This window comes from Sander lucioperca, chromosome 8 (genome assembly GCF_008315115.2).
Source record: "Sander lucioperca isolate FBNREF2018 chromosome 8, SLUC_FBN_1.2, whole genome shotgun sequence".
NCBI classification, from domain to species: domain Eukaryota; kingdom Metazoa; phylum Chordata; class Actinopteri; order Perciformes; family Percidae; genus Sander; species Sander lucioperca.
In genome coordinates this window covers 9,481,916-9,499,415 of record NC_050180.1, presented here as the reverse complement: position 1 = coordinate 9,499,415, position 17,500 = coordinate 9,481,916, and the positions used below count along the sequence as shown (strand labels likewise).

General features: G+C 41.5%; 1 protein-coding gene and 1 pseudogene across 2 annotated transcripts in view; one reads left to right on the top strand and one right to left on the bottom strand.

The window, feature by feature from the left end:
• tmem163a (transmembrane protein 163a) overlaps nt 1-17,500 on the bottom strand; it is an 80,591-nt gene that overhangs the window by 36,629 nt on the left and 26,462 nt on the right. The gene's annotated exons all lie outside the window — the stretch shown is intronic.
• LOC116044622 lies at nt 4,393-9,869 on the top strand (annotated as a pseudogene).

Sequence of the window (17,500 nt, the reverse complement as noted above, 5' to 3'; positions counted from 1 at the left end):
CACAAAATATCCTGCCAAGGTCTCTGCCGCTGTGGTCGTGCTCCGCTACATCACTGCAACAGCCAGAGCTGTACTTCAGCGGAGCGCAGGTATTAGTTTCTCTCAGAATTTGATGAGTGGATCATGTGACCGGATGATTTGTCTGAAAGATAATCTTACAAAAATGACTGTGGTTTATTGTAGCTGGTTTCAGTAGTAGTTCACACACTAGGATCCAGGCTTTTAGGCACGCAGGACTTTTAGTTCAATGGCAGAACAAAGAAAGGCAGTGGCTTCATACATCAAGAGTTTTAATTGTCCTACTTGCCCTAACTTTTACATTTGTCTTATTTAAAAGCAGATTTCCCAAAGATGATAAATCTTCTATCTAAATAATCCCAAAATATAACACTAAAATACCCTCAGCAGGGCTGTGCATCGTCTTAGATGCACAAAATAGAAGTATTCTGGTTACAATATAACAAACATCTAATTGAATCCCTGTGGATCATACTCCAATTCTACTCCATGTGCAAATGCAATGTGCAGTTATGGCTTCAACAATATCATAGAAGAATTAGCTGGTTCAATTTTATTTGTAAAGAAGCCATTTAATTGGAAAATGTAACTGCCAAGTTGTAGTAAAGAAAAGCTGACACAAAGACTCATTCTTAATACTAAGACCTCTCAGATCTTAAACACCTGCAGCAGTCATCCTAAATGATGCAATTTCATTGAGGAAGATTTTCTACATTAATCACGCCAAGACGTTTTGTTTGAAATGTTGTCTTAAATCATTGCTCTTTATTCCAAGACAAAAGGCTTTCAAATACTTATAAAATGTTTTCTCTACCCATTCCAAATCAGGGTGTCAATGTGCTTCAAAGATACAATCTCTCACTAAAAGGAACTTGTTAGAGCCCAGGCCTCTGCCAACACTGAGCTAGTTTCCAACTGGCAAAACTGCACCTTACAGAATGGTTCTTTTCTCTTATTGTTTGTGTTTTTGATGCCAATTTGGCCATTCTTTGCTGCAGCTGGACCACGTGAGGGCAGAAGTCCACTTCAAAACAAAATAGGTGCAATTGTGGAAACTCCACCTAAATTTAACCAACTGGTCCTTGGAAAAAGAATTACGTGACAGCTGGATGAATGAGAAGCTGTAGAGGTGCTCAGAATCACTCAAAGTTTAAGCATCTAATCTTAAAACTGAGCATATTCTGCTGATGCGGACTGTGTGATGATGGCATTTAAAGCTTCAGAACAAGTGGAATTTGAGTTAAGATTGTTTTGTCAACTAGCCTAGCACTTAATTTGTGTCACTGTTTTTGCAGCAGGCCACACTACTAGCTGAAACAGACCCAAAACAACTTGGTCTGTTTTGTCTACACCGGATTCATATCTTCAGTATAGCAGCACTTCAGCAGCACACTATCAGCAGTCTTCCATCAGTCTCTAAAGGGGATCTGTCATGCAGCGAGAGATGTTTCAGGACTGTTCACAGCCCAATAAAACAATCCCTGTAGTTAAAGGTCCTATGACATGGTGCTCTTTGGATGCTTTTATATAGGCCTTAGTGGTCCCCTAATACTGTATCTGAAGTCTCTTTCCCGAAATTTAGCCTTGGTGCAGAATTACAGCCACTAGAGTCAGTCCACAATGAGCTTTCCTTAGTATGTGCCATTACTGTGTCTGTAGCTATTGAGGAGGAGAGAGGGGGGGGGGGCAAGGTGGAGGGTGGGGGTGTGGCCTTGACTAACTGCCACTTTGCTCGTTTGAAAGCCTTGATGTCCCTCTCTCATGGGTGGGCCAAATTCTTCGGGCGGGCAAAGCAGAGAAAGACGAGGTAACCTTGCTCCTTATGACCTCATAAGGAGAAGATTCCAGATTGGCCCATCTGAGCTTTCATTTTCTCAAAAGGCAGAGCAGGATACCCAGGGCTTGGTTTACACCTATCGCAATTTCTAGCCACTGGGGGACCATAGGCAGGCTGGGGGAACACATATTAATGTTAAAAAACCTCATAAAAGTGACATTTTCATGCCATGGGACCTTTAAAGCATTGAAAACAAGGTTTACAAGTGTTGCAGTTAGGTGCCTACACATTGAGTAAAGTGAAAGCCGTTTCTGATTTAGACCATAGACTGTTAATATTAATGGACAAAGCATCCGGTTCAGCGAAGTGCTGCAAATGCTGAAGTGCCTTAAACCTGTATTCTATCTGAATTCCAGCAGGGAGCGACACGTGCGGTTGCAAAAGGAGTTTGGTTTCTGTAGAAGTCTATGAGAAAGTGACCCACTTCTCACTTGATTTATTACCTCAGTAAACATTTTCATAATGAGTTTATGGTCTCAAGCGCTAGTTTTGAGTCTTCTGCAATACAGAATGATGTTCATTTTTTGAATAATGGTCTTATTGATTTTAAAATCGACGATAAAGCAGGGGGTGTTTTAGGGTGTGGCTATGATGTGATTGACAGTTCGCGGACTGTCTTATATGTAATAACTATGGGACAAAAATATATTTAAAACCTAGCGAAGCTAAATCTAACCTTGAATTATGTAGGCTATCTTTCAGCAGCAGTTGCATCCAGATTGCCAGTGAAAGTGTGTAAGGTAACGTAGAGTGTAAGCAGCGTTGCCAACTCTCAGCTAACGTCACAGTCAGATACCGCCCAACAGTCTATGGCTCCTCCCTCACTCCTCCCTCTCGTCTAAAATCGTCACATCAGAAACCAGGATGGCTGCGCCAGTAACGGCAAACTCAATGACTCACAGCAGATCTCCACAAACCAATGGGTGACGTCACACACGCTCTGTCCATTAATATTAACAGTCTATGGTTTAGAATGAATTGATTGAAACTGAAGCCATTCTGTTCCCTCAGACTCATGCGATGCAGCCGAAACATGTCTGGTGTAGACATTGTGTTACTATACTCTCTTTTACTACTTATTTATGCTTTTAGTTGCATCTGGCATTATATAACTAATAAACATTAGGTGAAAATCCTTCTCATTGACTGCATGACTGCAGCTGAATTCGGTTTACCTTTTTATCCCCCCCTTTCCTTTTTAAAGCGCTTCAAAAAAAGTATGAAAACCTATACAACCATTTTTACATTATTACATTGCCAGCCCTTCACTTCCCAATTTCATTATAACAAACAATTGTGCAGTATAGCACACAGTATAATGTTGTGAGTGCTTCCTCTGGGTCCAACAGAGCCCCGGCTGGCAGGAGCATTACAAAAAATCTCCCCACTGTTTACGGTTTACCTAACTAATTTATATGCTTTGATACGTTTCAAGACTTCCAGCACTCACTGGCTGGAACACAGTGAGCAATAATTAGCAGAAATCATACAGATTCATTATCCCAAAGTAGACAGCTGCTGCGTTTAACTCCAGTACGAAGTGTTTAAGCAGTTTCACTGAGGTGTGGGTGGAACTACTGCTGCCTAACTGTTCTGACCTGTCAGCACCGGATTGGCTACTGAGACACAAACTAGAGATGCACAGTCTTCACTACATAAGGTCCATACAGGTCTGTGGAGACCAAATGAACAGGCACATGACCACACACACACACACACACACACATATGGCGTTATATATGTGTCACATTCCTGAGCGAGTAATTGTATGTTTTGAGCACAGAGAACTATATTTTGCAAGCGCATTACATTGCATTTTGAACAGAAATTAACACTCGCAAAAAATAATTCAGTTTGAGTAAACAAAAACCTATTTCGTGCACAATAAATGTATTTGCATGTCTTTCTCTGGTCGCAGGTAGACGCTGCTGCGCTCCGGTCATGTCTCCCTCGCTCAACTCTAGACACGCTCCCTCAGATTGTCACAGCGTTACAAGTGTGCCACAAAACCAACCAATCGCAGAATCAAAAGGTCAATTCTGATTGGCTGTTCGTCTCCAATTAGATCGCAAGTAGCAGGAAAGACATCTACAGGGAAACAGTCTTTAACGCAACACCTGCCGTGATGCCCCAGCAAGGGGTATCTCTGCTGTAGCCAGTGGGTACTTGGAAAGATTGTGGAGCAGCTTAACTAATTAAAATAATAATTGAATTATGATTGATTTAAAACAATACATCAGCTAAAACAGCTCAACACATATGTTTAAACATATAGCGAAGTAATCAATGGTAGAAAAAACAGCTAAAAGTGGCCTACTGACTTAGCTAACAGTTGAAATGATTAGCTAAAAGTAATGGATGACTTTTGAAACATTAACCACACTTCAAGTAAAAGGCCTAGCTAGCTAGTAGAATTTCTGACCAAACCAACCTAAATGTTTACAGTTCAATTGCATGAAAATGTAAGAATATTCACTTTAATATAATAAATAGTGTGAACACATTGGGAATTGATAGGGCGGGGTATGTGAGTTTATATGACAGGGCTGTGGGGGAAACTCAGACCAAAAGGGTTGGAAAGCACTGATCTACAGTATTTAGATACTGTAGATCCTGTGTTCCTGCCCGGGGGAAGAGACGCTGCCGCCGGCAGCTTTGTCTCGCTGCTGCGCCAGTCCCTGCTGATCCAGATGGGACCGGACAAAGACACAGTGGTGATCGGGAGGATCTTCCACGTAGTCCAAGACGACCTGTATGTCGATTTTGTATATTGTATATTACAGACATGCCTTAATAGTTGTGTTAATCACAATACCGTTGTTTGAATTACATATCTCCGTGTGACTAACGTTATCCTTCACAAGCAATCTAACATTAGCCCAGCATGGATAAAGTCCAGCTATGCATCCAACGTATTCATCCGAACACACCTAAAACGTCACAAACCAGCCACTTGTAAGAAGTTTGTAATACTGGTTACATAGTTATCGTGTTTTATTAACCTTAATTCTGTTTGCCATGGCTATATTTTATTGGCTTGCAAAGTAGCTATCCGTTGCTAACGCTAACGTTAGATAGCTAATTTATGTCAAAAAGCAGTAGCTAACTAATGTTACTGCCAAGATATGGTTTCATTGTAAGACAGTGTAAACACATGACAACACTTGACGAGTCTTACAACACCTCTCTGGTCTCTACTGAAATCATATCTTGGCAGTAGTTAGCTAACGTTTCTGCTTTTTGAGATAAATTTGCGTTAGCAACGGATAGCTCCTTCGCAAGCTAATATAGCAACATAATTCAGGTTAATAAAATACGGTAATGTAACCAAAGTGTTAAAAACTACTTAGCTACATGTGGCTATAGTGTGACAGGTCTACTGCTGTTCAGTCTCGCATTGCGAGACCTAGCTAACTTAGCTAGTTACAGTGCTGCGAGGCCTGCAGTGTGTGAGCTAGATTGCTTGTGAAGGATGAGTCAAACTAACGTTAAACACACAAGGAGATATAAGTCAAACAAAACAATGGCATTATAGTACACACAAATATTAAGACATTTCTGTGATATAAGTCAATAATACAAAATACTAACCGAAATGTGTTTTAATCCAGTAACATTAGTCGAACAGCTCCACTGCAGTCAGTATTTGCTGTACCAACAGGTGTTAACTGAAAAAGACTGTTCCTCCTAGATTTTTGTTTCCTGCTACTTGCGATCTAATTGGAGACGAACAGCCAATCAGAATTGACCTTTTGATTCTGCGATTGGTTGGTTTTGTGGCACACTTGTAACGCTGTGAAAATCTGAGCGAGCGTGTCTAGAGTTGAGCGCGTAGAGAGAAGAGGTTGAGAGCGAGGGAGACATGACCGGAGCGCAGCAGCGTCTACCTGCGAGCAGAGAAAGACATGCAAATACATTTATTGTGCCCGAATTAGGTTTTTGTTTACTCAAACTGAACTATTTTTTGCGAGTGTACATTTCTGTTCAAAATGCAATGTAATGCGCTTGCAAAATATAGTTATCTGTGCTCAAAACATACAATTACTCGCTCAGGAATGTGACACATATATAACGCCATACACACACACACACACACACACACACACACACAACAAATCCTCCTGGTACTCGTGACATAATATTTAGCTTACAGTATATGACAGAATGGATTTCCTGTGTCTGACTGACTGTTTTAGCCCTGCAGTGAGTTCTGCGAGACACCCGAGTCACTACACTACCTCTCTCTTTCTCTGTCTTTTTATCTTTATTAATCTTATATACAGTGGTGGAGGAAGTACTGAATCTCAGTACTTAAAAGTAAAAGTACAAATAACAAAGATATATTTACTTTAGTAAAAGTAGAACAATACAACAATGACAACCCTACTTAAGTAAAAGTAAAACCTGATTTTAAATGTACTTTAAGTATTAAAAGTAAAAGTACTTGCATAACAATTTATTCTCTTAATGTCTATATTCTAATAATTAAAAAAACAGTATGGGCTATGGCATTTTAATTAAGTTAGTTTTAGGTTAATGTAATTGTGCTTACTATCTGTGGCCCAGTTTACATTCTGACTTACAATTCTGGTTATCAGGGTGATCTGCATGAAGCTCGACTTTGCATTTTTTCCCACGGGAGAGTGAATGCTGGACACATTTATTTAGCGAGAACACACGGGCTTGGACAACAAGTATGTGGCTTCACAGCTGAGGAGGACCAGGAGTGTTTTTAAGATAAATATACGGGTTGTATATTAACCCTATGTGAACGGATGCTTCACATATGACCAAGCAGAGTATCGGGAGTAGCAGCAGCAGTAACAGGAGCAGCGGTAGTACCGGGAGCGGTATGCGCCTGGCCAATAAATGCTATTGACGCTTGAATGCTTGGCGTGGCCATAGTGGGATTCGTAATATCGCGAGTGGCACCGGGAATTACTCTGGTAAGCTGGACAGCCGCTGCTGAAGGCTTCCCTGCGGACTGCAAACGTGTGACAGTCAGGAAGACGTTTGGCAGGGGGAAAAACTGATTTGAAAATGTAACGAAAATGTAACGGAACGTTGTAGAAATGTAGTGGAGTAGAAAGTATAGATAATTGCTGCAAAATGTAACATAGTAAAAGTCAAAAGTATGCACTATTGATTGTACTTAAGTAAAGTACAGATACGTGAAAAATGTACTTAAGTACAGTAACGAAGTATTTGTACTTTGTTACATTCCACCACTGCTTATATATGCACTAGAGCTACAGTAATTCAGCAGCATCTCTTTGCATCACTATCTGTCAATTTCCCACGACACCTCAGCCTGAGAACATTTTTTCTTATATGCTGCAGAAACTGCATATGCATTTCCTTGTTAAAATGAAAAGGCTGAACAGTTCCCAACTCAGCGAAAAAAGGCAAATGGCAAGTCCAGATCACTTTTAGTATTACAGAAATACAGCAAAAATGTTTAGGGAAATGTTATGCAGCCATATTGTTTATCTAGTAGCTTTTCCTGTTAGGAAAGTTAACGTTCTTAGCTTGTAAGATGATGCTTGTTGCCTGCAGTCTCTCAGTAAAGCTAGCTAAATTCAATCAAAAGAGAGTTTTAGTATCACTTTTAGTTCATCAAAATGCTCACACAGGGCTTGGTTTACATTCAATGCATTGTTTGGCAGGTTACATGGAGCACACACTCTTGCGACGTCAAACTTTATAATTTCTATTTCAGATTCTATTTATTTCTCTTATATTGCTGTCATTTCGAGGAGCTAGTATGTGAAATAATGGGGAGAATTCCCATGCTGACTCATAAACAAGCATTCAACCTTATCTTCAGAACATCACCTTGACAGCTTTTTCTCCGAAATACTCTGACACAAACTCTTAAAGCCTGCAATTTCAACTTCAACTTATCCCAAAGGAAATTTGGTTAGCAGACAGGCATTAAATACACGGGCTACAGGAATACACTGAACCATACAAATAACATACTTTCAAAGACATCAGTATTAAAATGGACAGTTACCTTGTATCCAGTTAGTTAGACAAAACAATTCAAATGTAATTTCTACAGTTTAAATACCCAATCTGCACCTGCAATCTGCACCTTTGTCTGTGAGGTGTGTTTTGCACATCTGTGATTTACATTACATTGTTATGCCTGTGCATCCTCATATGCATGAATGTGACATTCTATGCATATGTGTGAAGTACTGTATATAAAGATGAGGGAGTGAGGCAGATAGTGTTTTGTTTGTGAAAGCTTCAGTCATAACTAAATGACATCACATTTCCCCCAGTGTAATAATGAGCTCTGTGGAGAAGCTCTGTGTTCTGCATAATCAAATTGAGTCACGCAGACAGAGAGAGGTGCCCGAGACACATACATAATTGGGCAGACAATAGTACACACACATACACATGATTTAGGCTACTATTAGTGGGAAGTACAAGGATTATTTCAGCTGTCAAACACCAATTACCCCGATGTTTTGTTTTAAAACTGCATGAGTTGAAATAAATATTATAGTCAGCCGGACGTCCCTCTTTTTCGGCCGGATGTCCGTTACCTTCTGCTTTCTTTGTGTTGGCACTCTAAACTCCGGTGGATTTATGAGGACTGTGGTTAACTGCTCCTCAGATCTCTGCAGGGTAAATCCAGACAGCTAGCTAGACTATCTGTCCAATCTAAGTTTTCTGTTGCACGACTTAAACAACATTTGAACGTACACACGTTCCACCAAAACAAGTTCCTTCCCGAGGCTATTTTGCAGAGGCACCGTCATTGAGCCCGGCACTTAGCGCCTCCCCCAAGATGATTGTGATTGGTTTAAAGAAATGCCAATAAACCAGAGCACGTTTTTCTCCCATCCCGGAATGCTGTGTGGACTAGCCAGACCCTCCTCCGCAGCACTGTGGAGGAAGGTCTGGCAATGCGAGACTACAGATGGGCAAATTCTCAGCGGCTCAAAACGTCCTCCATACATACGACCACATAGGTTGTTTGTTCCTACCCTATAATAGGAGCATTTCATAATCAGTGCCCTTAAATACGAGACACAGGAGCGTTTTCTGTCCTCATACCTAAATGTAACGGTCGCTGTTTAAAACACTGTTAACGTTGTGAAATGGTCGATGTTCGGTTGGGTTTAGGCACAAAAAGTACTTGGTTATGTTTAGGCAACACAACTGCTTAGTTAAAGGTCCCATGGCATGAAAATTTCACTTTGGAGGATTTTTAACATTAATATGAGTTCCCCCAGTCTGCCTATGGTCCCCCAGTGGCTAGAAATGGCGATAGGTGTAAACCGAGCCCTGGGTATCCTGCTCTGCCTTTGAGAAAATGAAAGCTCAGATGGGCCAATCTGGAATCTTCTCCTTATGACCTCATAAGGAGCAAGGTTACCTCCCCTTTCTCTGCTTTGCCCGCCCAGAGAATTTGGCCCATCCTGGTACTGGTTCTCCCGGGCTTCCCTTCCTTCCAGCGGGCCCAGCAGTACGGCCTGAGGCTCCAGCTGCATGGTGTCGGTTTTGGCTCCCAGGAAGCAGGCAGTGAGCTCCAGATCCTGCAGCTGCAAACGGACTCTACTGCCCCGGGGGGCAGCTGTGTTCCTGCCCGGGGGAAGAGACGCTGCCGCCGGCAGCTTTGTCTCGCTGCTGCGCCAGTCCCTGCTGATCCAGATGGGACCGGACAAAGACACAGTGGTGATCGGGAGGATCTTCCACGTAGTCCAAGACGACCTGTATGTCGATTTTGGTGGAAAGTTCCATTGCCTTTGCCGGTGGCAGGCGGAAGGAGAGGAGCTATTGCGGTGCGGGGCTGCAGAGTCCGTTTCTGGCTGCAGGATCTGGAGCTCACTGCCTGCTTCCTGGGAGCCAAAACCGACACCACGCAGCTGGAGCCCCAGGCCGTACTGCTGGGCCCGCTGGAAGGAAGGGAAGCCCGGGAGAACCAGTACCAGGATTGAGCAGAGCGGACTCTCACAGGCTGCTGAAGTTTAAATCACAGGTTTCTTAAGGGGAGTCTGGCGGACATGACCGGGGGACCGGCACAGCAGCTAGGCGAAGCTGTGTTCCTGCCCAGGGGAGGACACGCTGCAGCCGGCCGCGGAAATCTCCGCCTCCCGCTGCTATCTGGATTAGCTGGGACCGGTGCAGCAACGAGGCGAAGCTGTGTTTCTGCCCGGGGGAGAACACGCTGCCCCCGGCCGGAAATCTCCGCCTCCCGCTGACATCTGGACTGGATCACTTTGAAAGTCGAGATCTCGAGTTTGAAAGTCGAGATCTCGAGTTTAGTGTTTTCCCCCAGTACGTGATTTTATTTATTTATTTATTTTTTTCTTCGTTTTTTTTTCGGGTTTTTTTTCTTTTCTCCGTCACAAACTCGAGATGTCGAGTTTGAAAGTCGAGATCTCGAGTTAGTGTTTGCCCCCAGTACATCGATTTTTTTTTTTCCTCCATGTCACCTCCGGGGCTCTGTATGCACCACCTTTACACTGCATCATTTTTAAAATCTGTATTATACCATTTTCCAAAATGTTCTCGAGTGCACCACAGTTTCATTATTATGTCAAATTAGAGGCTACAGCCATAATCTGGGTTGGATACTGACATTTAAAAATGAGCAAGACAGCCAGTCCTGTAAATATTCATTCACACTCGTGACTTGTGTTAAAGGAGAACAATTCAGTAGTTTATCTTGCGTCATTCTATCCTCAGTGTTAAAATGAGTGTCTTTCTCAGTCTGTTTCCCTGCTTCTGTCTCATTAGGACGTGTAACATAATAGACCTGAAAATCCATCGCCAGCTGCTAATTGGGGACTTCAGAGTCACAGTGAGTCGTATATATCACAGTATCTACCTTTTTTGTCACCTAATTGAATCCTTCCAGACTTATCGGCTTATCCCCGTTACATGGCGGCAGGTTGTTGAAGAGACAAGAAAACACCTCAGCGGATCGCTCACAAGATTGTAAGAAGTATAAAAGGTTTTGATGAAATACTTTTCTGGTTTATTTATTCAGCGTTAGAAGTGTGCTAACAATGCTGTTAGGTAAAAACAAGCTACAGCTGTGAAGATTATCAGAGCATTACATTTCATCAAAATTCTAATCTTCGTGGGACGTCATGGTGTATTCCCCCCGCTCATAATACTGTAGAAGTTAATAGGAATCCACACATAATATCATAGAGAAAAATCCTACGGAGCAATTACCATTCCATTCACAGCGGAAAAACTTGTTTCCCATTTACAGCACAATAGTATTCTACAGCTAGTTTAAAGCCAGCAATGGCCAGTAAACCATCATTGACAAAGTATGCCTGTTAGACTTGTTACCGAAGCCACTTCTCCTGATATTGAAACATAGTACTTATTATGTCAGTAGATAATATACGGGGGTAAACAGTGTTTCTAGGTGCTTCTCCAAATCAGTTATGATTTGTGTTTGTATTTATGTATGTTTTTTCTGGTAATACATCCTTGAAAAGAGGCAGATCTGGAGTTTCTGGATGCAGACTGTGACAAGCAGTCCTGTCATGGCAACGGGCCTCCTGTTTAATCATCATTCACCGTGGTAACACGAGCACAGAAGGCACTGATGGGCTTCTTAGTTGAAAACACTGTGTGATGTATTATTGGACTCAGTAGTGATTGGTAGCTGAGGAGATTCACTGAGGTGAAACTGTAGTTAAATCAAAACCAAAACACAAAAATAGAACATGACATCAAGCTACAGTATATAGCAAGGAAGGTGTCACATTATGACCATGTGATGACAAAAGTCTTCTACAATCCTACCATGCTCCCTTTTCATGAAGCAGATTCAGATTCATGTCCCATCACAGTCCTTACTGAGCATCTGTTTACATTCAAACATCTGTTTTGAAACACTCTACATATTACTTTGTCAGAACAGCCTCTTGCTTTGAGAATGTACTCAAGTGATTTTTATAGCTCTGTTTGAAGAATCTTGTTCACTGCGCGCTAACCCACATTCATGCAGAGTAGCTGCAGCCCAGTTTCACTCATTCAAACAACTCTGCACTCAATACATCATTTTGTTCATCTTGCTTAAAAATGAATGAGGTTTGAGTCAGGACCTGCAACTATTTCCATCTATTTTGATTCTGTGCTGTCACTTTCTATTACCGGCATCTCTGCATCTTGGGTGAGTAAGAGGAAAAGATAGGCAACAGATTATATTGGTCTGTATGGATTGGCCATATTTTGTTTGATCCAACTAATCCATACCCATCCATATAAAGAACAAAGTTGGTTTTAAGCATGCTCCAGTGTATTTGCTTTTATTGAAATCATTTAATTAGCACTACAATAAGTGGTTATGAGTAACTTAATACAGGAGCAAACATGAATCTGTGTGTATTTACATCTAATAGCACAAATCATGCTCTAAATACTTGCCACCACTTTGTTGCTAGGTGATGTCATCTACAAACGTCTTTAGAAATGAGCATAAATATAGTGTGCTATTACTTTGTAAAGAGAGAGCACAAACTTTTTTGGACATTGGTTGATATCTCATCTCATTTTCAACCGCTTCAAAAAGTTAAATAAAAAAATCTTAACAATAACTTTTATAACATCCTTCCCACTGTGTCTAATGGGCTGCCCTGGTTGAATACAGAAAGTTGTAAATGGCTGATGTAGCCATGAACCCTTTAAACTATGGAAGCTAGGCCATTATCTCACTTTCTCACACTTTCTAGCTGGCATCTACCCTGCATTTTCCCTCCTTCTCATTTTGGCACATGGGGCCAACTGTAACTCACATTATACAAGTGTTGCTTTTTATTGCTAAAAGCAATAAATGGATGTGCTATTGAAATGTTCGATAGAGCCAGCCTGCATTTTTTGCTCATATTTTATTTATTTTGGCACCACAATGACCCCATTTTGGCTTTGCATTCATTGTTGAAAGCAGTGCATGGAGGCCATTGTTGCTGACTTCCACACCCTATTCTTTATCCAAGTTACGTTTACTTTAAATAGATTATATTTGTTTAAAGCTTTAGTGCATAACTTTTTGATATTAACGAACGTCCGTTACATTCAAGCCATTGCCAAATGAGTTGATACAAAGCTAATTAAGACTATCAGCTCCACACAACTCTATTTGTTTTCGTCAGTATGGCTATGTTTAGAACGTGGTGGCGTCCGTTGACTTTCCCACGCAGAAACTCGAGTGAAGATAATGACTTCTGAAGAGTCTGTTTTTTTTAATCCTCCGTGTCCTCCTTGGCTGCTAGCAACTGTGTGGAGGAGGGGTGGGGGGGTTCGCGATCACGGAAGGCTTGTATCATGTGGACGCGCCGACAGTTTTATTGTCATTACTTAGAATTCCTAATGGGGGAGACAGAAACTACGCACTATAGCTTTAAGTGCATCTCTTGTTTGTACTTCTTTTAAAAAGGTACACGTGTAGGTCAGCTACAGCAAGCAAATTTTAGACACAGGCTGTGTAATGACCATATGTTGCAATCATTCATCAGAGATAATATTAAGACACGCTTTTACACTTATTGCTTGGTAGCTTTGGTGCGATTTGGGGTGAAGTTGTTACAGTGTTGCATTTTTCATATGGTTTAGTTTGCCTTTACACTGCACTTTGTCAAGCACACCAAACATTGTAAACCAAACTACAAAGTATACACATGTAGCAATGAGGGAACAGCATTCGTAAAAATAAACCAGCCATATTTATCTTCCAACGTTACAGCAATGATGATGATCTCTTTCCTTGACCCACTGAAAACACATACATAGATTAAAGTGCTCATATTATGCTCATTTTCAGGTTCATAATTGTATTTAGAGGTTGTACCAGAATAGGTTCATGTGGTTTAATTTTCAGAAAACACATTGTACTGCACATTGCTGCAGCTCCTCTTTTCACCCTGTGTGTTGAGCTCTCTGTTTTAGCTACAGAGTGAGGCATCTCACTTCTGTTCCATCTTTGTTGGGACTCGCACATGCAAAGTAAATACTGCTAGCTTGTTAGTTGCAGAGTATGAGGGAGTGCCATGCTAGCAGCTAGGCGAGCATTATAACGTGTGTTACAAAGTGACGCACGTTCGTCACTGAAGTAAAAGCTGGACTACAATAGAGCTGTTTGGAGCAGTTTGTGAACAGTGTTTTCTGTTGGAGATGGTAAGTCCCTTTGGGGTGGACTTTGGGCTTTTTCACTTTGTAAACCTATAACGTGCACAAAAAGATATATCAGATATATTCAGCAACAGGGCAATTCAAAGTGCTTTACATAAAACATTAAAGAGCAGTTAAAAACGATTTTCCCGGGCCTCCCAGAGGACTTATACTTATATAACACAATAAAGGAAAGGGGAAAAAGCCCAAAAGCATAATATGAGCACTTTAAGTAAAAAGATGAAGATGGGAATGTGTTCCCAGTTGCTCACTATCAATAAAACCATTAGCACTTTGTTCACCAGGTTGGTTGAGGGAAGTAACAATTTCTGTCCAACTATTGCTGTGAATTTAATTAAAAACCAACCCATGTGTGCAACAAATACTGGTAACTTGTACTGTTAACATAATCTGGCAGTACCTGTCATACTGGAGAAGCAATAACAGCTTAGCAACTACGGAGGTGCAAATAACACTTCCAATGTGCTGTTTTTGCTCTGATCTTGATATCATATAGTGTGTGCTTGTGCTGAGTGAGAGGCTGCTGCTGTACAGTATGTGCTTTCAGGGCTACAGCTGTTTAGGCAGTGGAGTCGAGCACCAGATGGGGACAATTGACAGCTTGAATTTCATCTGGGATCGTTTTTACTGTTTTGTTTCTATGCAATAAGTGAGCTGAGAGATTAAACAATGAAAAATCTTCAGTGCTAAGGCGGGCCACACTCTGGCTGCATTGCGTGAGCGTGTCAGCTGCGTGGCGTGTCCGTTTTTATTTCATGTATTTCATGTTAACAGGTTAGAGCTTGCACACTGCCTGCGTGACATGCATGTCCGAAAACGTGCGCATGCTAGAAATAGAACCGACGCCTATTTTTCACGCGACACGCAAGCGTGTTGGAAGCGTTTCCAGGTAAATAGAATAGGAAAAGATGTTTATATGTCATTTTGACATGAATACATATTAACAAATGACATGTTGATGTTTGAAAGTCTCTAGGTTTGGACAGAAATGCAGATATAAATGTAAATTAAAAAAATAATAAATAATTATTGATTTTCAAATATTGCACCTGCCAATACAGAACAAAATATTCTGTAGCCTATTTTGCCGTCAATACTGCCGATGTTGTTGTTTAACATGAAGTATACTACTGCTTGAGTGCAGTAAATCAATGGGAAACATACATGTGTACAGACAAGGCTAGCAGCAGCAGCGCCGCGTCAGACACGTTTCTGGTGTGTAAAGACATAGAAAAATCCATGCAGCCGCCACGCAGCTGACACGCAACAGAAACGCCACGCTCACGCCACGCAGCCAGTGTGTGGCCGGCCTAAGTCACTTCACAACCAGATAATAATATTAGAAAATATGACATGCACCACAGATGCATCCAGGAAGGACATGCCGTCACACTGCAACATGTCAGAAAGCCCACACAGTCCTCTACTGAAGCAGTGATAAGGTGTTTTTTTGTAGCCGAGGTCAAATGGTTATTGTTTGCTTAAAATAAATGCTTGCCAGCATCTGTCAACCTTTTCATACCATATCTCTGACTTCACACACACCTACAGTACATGATCTGGTCAGTGTCTGAGTGCCGCAGGACATCTTTTCTGCAGGCTGTTCATTCAGCAAAACATCCTGAGTCACTGTTATTGAAGATTGCTGAAAGAAAAATCTATTTCTGGTTCTTCAGCTAGGATAATTTTACACACACGGGCACTCACCATCGTAGCCTTGGCTGTCTCACAGAGAGGTGGTTGAAAATTTAGTGCAAATTAAACCTTTGTCTCGTGTGTGTGTGTGTGTGTGTGTGTGTGTGTGTGTGTGTGTGTGTGTGTGTGTGTGTGGACTAATTGCTGCATACTCGTAATCTTATGTTTGACAACCACATTCCCTCTGTCTTCCATGTTACTCACTCTGAAACTGTCTGATTGCCAGTTTTCATCAACGGATGGACATGAGACAAGGCTTTGACTGGGTTGAGTTCAGTGGAGGGGTTTGCTTCTTTTCATACCAGCCTAGCATGAGTGGGTGCTCACAAGAGGATACTATGATTCCATAGTGGAGAAAAGAAATTATCCCAAAACTGCCAAAAGGAACTTGTGTAAACTGTGAATGAATTCTCCAGGGAATGATGTGCATTTAGCAGGTGGCATGCGCAGTAAGCATCTACCCTTTTGTTTTCCCTGCTGGAACTGCATAAAATACCTCCTCTAGAATCTATTGTTAGACAAATATTTCATACATTTTATTGTTAAGGAATGAATGCACAGCCTGCAAGGTATAGGTAAAATTGATTCAATCAAAGGCTTCAGTGGTTTCTTTTCTCCTGAATTAAATGCTGTCAAAAGCATATTGTAATTCAAAAGTGGTTGTAGAACAATACGTGCACCGTTAGATAGCCCAACTTAACATCAAATCTAAACCTACTGTGTATCAAGGCTATTAAATGATGTAGAACTGTCCAACATTGTCCAATGTATTTGGACTTTTTATGCAATTCTATATTTTGAATCATTTCCTGACAATGAACAAAACTAACCACTTTGCCAAATAACTTATTTTTGTGCTCAAAGTTACTAAAAAAAGGAGGTTGTTGCTAAAAACGGGAATATGACGTGAGACTATAGAAGCATTAGCTTAATGGGGGTCTTCATTTTATTTTTCTAGTTTCCTCCACCTTAGGTTAGTGTGTCATTTTTTCAAAATTACATTTGTGTATGCTGTGAAAGGCTGCTATCAATGCAGTGATTACACAAAACCCCACAGGTAGAAACAGCACAACACACCGACTGTCTCTCTCTCGCTCTCTTCTTTATGGTCCCGCCGTGCACGGTGCACCACAAACGACGGACCTCGGCAACATGTCTGTGCTGCGGTGTTCTATGGCCTGCGTGCGGCGCTGTGGCTCCTCGGTGCAGCTGCAGCAGCCAGATGGCCGCCTCGCCAAGAGGAGACGGAAAACAAGAGAGTCTGTGATGTGTTAATCCTTGTCACATTTGTGGTCTGGTAAACAGTAAATCCATCAAATTGAGTGCCATATTACTGTTTTCCAAGATGCTGTTGCTACAATCTGGTTGCCATGGTAATATATCACGTCCAACTATTATACACACAACCATTCTCTGTTTGAGAAAAAAACATTAAACAAGAAGTTATACTGGCTGGAGCGGGGCTTTAAGTACGTGGACAGCAAACTGGATTTTTTCCAACAGAAACAACAATACTGACTCTTATTTGTTTTCTGTTAGTATAGAAATGCTGAGCGGCGTACTGCAGCCATTCAGCTGCTCTGGGTCAGCTGCTCCATGGGTGGCAAGATGAACGATCTGCTTGTCCTTTGCCACTACGAACTCAATCGCTCCTGTACCTCTTCCACTCTCTGTCTGCTGTCACTCATTTCTCCTCTTTATCCCTCTATTTGACATCACTACCTGGTCTTCCCCTCAAGCTCCCTCCCTATATCTGTCTCTCTCTTTGCTTACTCT